Consider the following 5,276-nt stretch of genomic DNA (forward strand, 5'->3'; position numbering starts at 1 on the left):
CATGAGTAAGATGCATTTCTTTTCCATTCATTACTGATTTTTTCCCCTTTTACCTTCATATGACATCTAATCACTTGTCAATATTTAACCAAATTCAACACAACAGAACTGTTGTTGTGTAGCTTGAATGTTTAGATGTGTTTGAAGCCTGGGCTTTTGACTTCACTGGAATTGTAAATGTACTTGCTTATAACTTAAAACCATGTTTAATATGAGCATCCACTATTATAACAGTATGTGTATATATGTAGTACAGTATGTAGTATATGTACAAAAACACAGCAACAAGCAAAATAGGTTCTTAGTCTTTTAGGAGAGACTTAGTAAAGTCATATAATTGTTTGTCTAGACTTTGATAGAATAAAATGTTCGAAATTTCTGCCTTTACACCAACAACACTAACATTCAGAGCAAATCACAGACGGAAAATAAAATGAAAGGTGAATAGAATGAATATTAGCAACTTGTTCAACCATCAGAAGCTATCTCTGTGTATGCTTAGAACCCCCACCAACCCACCCACACACACTCAAAAGCTAAATTTTCTTTTTAAAGAAGTGAAAAGTTCTTTAAATGCTCAATTAAAATACATATTCAGTAGCAATAAAGTGGGCCCCAATCCTCAGCCCATATAAAATGTTGGTGAAGCATCTCCCCTTGTGGCGCTGAATTCCTAAAGTGACCACACAGCGCTATCTGACTACTACCATTATCTTTTTTTGTAAACCCTCAACCATCCCCTGAAGAGCATAACTGGTCATGTGGCTCTTCTTCCTGTGGAACTAACAAATTCTGGGAATGAAAGAGCACAGTGGGTCTTACCATTATGCACTATGCGGTTATCTGTCAAAGGCACTTTTGCATTGTATTTATGTTGCCGTCCACTCCTCCCTCCGCATTCCAGTGTACACTGCCAGCCATCCCTCCCTACCCCATACCTTGATCCCTCTGCAGTGGATTGGATGGTTGAACTGCATCGAGCATCAATGGAAATTCCCATTCTGATTTCATGCCAATTTATTTAGCCTTGAGCTTCGGTTAATTGCAGCCAAGCGCATGACTCTCAAACGGAGGAGTGCACACAAGAACAAAAGAATGTGTGTTGTGACTGAAAAATCAGCGCTAACGTTTTCCACTCTTGCATTTGGAATTAATTTGTCTGTGTTTTAATGAAGCGCTTATCACTAGATCTGCTCACTGATATCATGGAATTGCATTTAAAGTACATTTAAAGGAGTCTTATGCTTTTAATTATTTTCTGTCTCATATATATGTAGTCATAATGACAAATGTTTATATTAAAAATAACATTATTTAAAAAAATAATTTCAAATAATAAATAATAATCTTGGGTTTTGCGTAAGTAATCTTGACTCCTTTAAACACCCTGCTTCAGTTTTTTTTTTTTCTACTCTTGTCTCAGTCAGACGCCAACAAGAAGGGATGTCTTAATATTGGCTAAAGGTGGCTCAAAAGGAGGGTAAACTAAAGAACTGCACCAAATCCAACTAACTGATTTCAAAATGATATCTTCTGGATATTATTTTGAATTGTGAACTGTGTTGTGATGTCACTCCAGCATAAATTAAAGGACTACTTGAAAAAAGTTGGATTTTGGCCCAAAAGTCTTTTTCATTTTATTTTGCCCCATTGTCTTTCTTTAATGCAGGTTTTTGTAAGTTTAAAATAGAATTTAAAAAAAGAGTAAAACGTGAACCTTTCTTACCCAAATAGTCATCACAAGCACTTTTATTAAATTATTATTATTTTTTAGTTAAAGACAAATCTGTTTTTGAATTTCAAGGCTCCAATAGAGCGTAGTAAAAAGACAAGAGTTTAAATTCCAAGAAAACATATACCACTTTCAGAGTCAGAAATATTTTAATTGCCTTTAAAAGATGACACCTTTGAAAAACACACATTTTGAAAAAACAGAGATCACAAAAGATATAAATCATACAATAAACAACTTTGAAAGTCAAGTGTTTGGACACAAAAACAGACATCAAACTGATCAATATATACAGTTACTGTCGCATGTACAAAGAACCCTGTTAATATGCAGTACACTGGGCACATATCAGCTATTTCAGCAAAATACAAACGCCATGACCTTCTTTGAGTAAATCAGTATCAAAATTTTACAGACGCATCTATGTCTTATTAATGCACTGTTGTGTTGGCTGTGCCCGCTGTGAAATGTGTAGAAAAGCTAAACCAGCATAAAACAACAATATTTAGAACCACAGTTAATTGAATGAGTTCTTAACTGCTGCAGCAGTCTTACATATGTAATATATTTTTCTGTAGACAACATGCTTACTGAAAATTCAGTTTTCTGAAAGGTGTCTTGTTTGCATCATGACGGAAATTGGTTTCTCTGCAACTTCCAAAGGGCCAAATCACCTTTAGTCTAAACCCATAGCTGTCCACTGTATTCTCTTTCCTCCCCTAGTTACTCCGCATAGCAAGTAGTGTACAAGAAGACAAGTTAAAAAAGCATGAATATGTTTATTTGTGCAGATGAAGTTGGATGCTCTACAGGGTTTCACTATAGCTTAGGAATGAATAGGCTACAAAGGAGCTGTGAAACTGACTGTGACAGACAGTCGATCACTGTGTACTGAACAACAATTACACCACCAACCAATATACGATAAACAGGTAATACACGGATGTCTGTGCGTCACTTTCTGTAAAGCAAAAAGTTATCCATACAACTACACAAACACATAATACATGCATCCACAATCTTCTAATGGAATGTGGACTCGTTAAGTGCTGAGTTATAAAACATTATCAAATGAATGAATTGTCAAAAGGTGCAGAAAAGACCACAGAAGTTACTTTTGCTGTAAGCACAGAGCAGCTTGATTGTGAGAAGGCAGGATGTGCTACAGTTGAGTCTCAATTACATCAATCAGTTGCATCATATAAGCCATGTTGTAGGCACAGAATGCCTTGCGTTTGAACACTTGAACAGACGTCTTTAATGAAATGTAGATGTGTATAATTGCATCCATTTCTGCAAATGAATGCTTTTCGGCTGTTGATTGACTGCGATCGGTTATCTTCAAGGCATTCCACAGATTTTTTTCCTTAATTTTAATCTCTGAGGTTTGGCAGTGCCTGTCAAGGATTCTTACATTCCACATCCGAGGGCCTTCCAGTTTTTGTCTTGAAAAAAATTGAATTTTTTTTCTGTCATTTGAAATTTGTTGCTCTGTAAAACATTACTGCTGCAATCTAAGATCTCTGGCACCCCGAATCTAATTCAGTATTTGCCTGTATTTGCTGCCATCCTTTTTTGCTTGCATCCCTACAAGACGTTCAGTCCTTGCTCTAGAAACTGACAGCCACAGCGCGAAGCAGTCAGCACAGTGTTGTCGTGCAGACGAAGTAAGAGCTGTGCATTCTACATGCAGCCCTGTCTGTTACAGCTGATGACATTATGTTAGCTTTCTTCTCATGACTCACTTCCCAGAGGCTTCTAATTGGTCACATCTTTGTTTTAGCTTTAAAAATAAGAGCGCTTGTAGCCACATTCAACTTTTAAAATAATGTACATGGCAATGCCAAACATCAGTACTTTTTAAAGGCACTATATTTACACAGTTCTGCATGCACAAAACGAGACAATGTATCTGTTGTAACATTAGTTGCATAATGAATTAATATTTTCATGACCAAATCATATTGTTCCATTTGATAGAAAAGTCACTAAAGAAAAGAGGTTCATTTTACGCTGACTGTGGGTAAGGAAACATCTTAACAGACGGTCTTTTTTTAACTTACAAAAAAGCAAAAAGCAAAACAAAGATATCCAGTCTGCATATTTGCTGTTGTAAAGAGCGGTGGGTTCTGCGTGGTGGTCTGCAAGCCAAACAAGGTCAATGTGCTGCTTAAGATGTCTAAATATTAAAGTATTAAAGTACAAAGTGAGCAGATGATGTTTCATTTAAAATGTTTTTTTCATGACTTTGCTGAAATTTCACACTACGCTATGCTTCACAACAATCACAGTACTGATCATGTTCGAGTGCTGGACAATAAAATTCACAGAAGGCTTGAAATGAATGTGAATCTTTCACCTTGTCTTTAACATGTTCTTGTCTCTTTCTGAAAACATACATCACACGTCAGAAACACTTTAACAATGGGTCAAATGAGCAGAATATACAGCTATGAGGGATTGTATTGTGGTGTCAGAGGCTTCAAATAAATCACTACTGTACTGGATTTAAAATTTTTGTAATTTGTTTCTTTATACTTATTGAGGCATAACTAGAATATGGACACTTATATATAAGATTTACACTAATCAGTGCACAAAAAGTGAGATTTTTGTCAGTTCTTGTAGAAGTTTAGGCCTATGACTGTTCACTGGACTGGAATTTAGGCACCAAAGAAAACATCAATGAATCGAGGTAATTGATATGGAATTTGAATTTTTGTGATTTATATCGACAGAATTCTTATATATGAGATTTTGGTCATATCGCACAGCCCTAATATCACATCAATATGTTACCGGGTGTTGCAAATCATTCAAGGGAATTCACATTAAACAGAAATTCACATTATCTACTTACATTCAGACTTCCACTAGAACCTCATTGATAGATTTGAAACAGAAATTCAAAATTCCTCCACAAATAGCAAGCATAAACTGACAAATGGCGACACGCAGGCAGTCGGTCTGCATTTATAAACCAGACCGCAGTTATTTGGAAACATTCACCAGTCTGATAGAGAATGAAGTCAGTAAAAGTCAGACTGCAAGTGTTTAGAGACTGGTTGCCTCTCACTAGGTGTGCAGCTGTTTTGTGATCGCAAAAGTGGTTGTCCAGAGGTTGACACCCTTAACCTCTGGATAGTTGGTTGCCACAACTACTTGCAATCAACTGCTGAATGTGAAAAAAAATGTAATCATTGGACAAGTATTAAGTAGCAAAGAGGTTGACGTCCTAATTTTACTACTGTGGCATAAAGGATGTGGGTTTTTTTGTGACTGAGCCATACGGGAATCTCACTTTCACAAACATGAAATGAATAGGTGAACTGCAAGGCAGCAGCTAAAATACTTTGGTAATCCGAATATTATTTACGATTTGTGATTTCTTTGTCCGTTATACATAACGATGTCACAAAGGTTTAGGTGATCATGTTTTACAGACTTAACTGCAAATGTAAAGCTGAATCTCTCCTCCATCAGAAAACACAAACAATCCTCTTATGATCTCATGAACCACAAAGCTGTCATAAAAAGACAGCTC

This window comes from Astatotilapia calliptera, chromosome 10 (assembly GCF_964374335.1).
Source record: "Astatotilapia calliptera chromosome 10, fAstCal68.1, whole genome shotgun sequence".
In the NCBI taxonomy this organism is placed as follows: Eukaryota; Metazoa; Chordata; class Actinopteri; order Cichliformes; family Cichlidae; genus Astatotilapia; species Astatotilapia calliptera.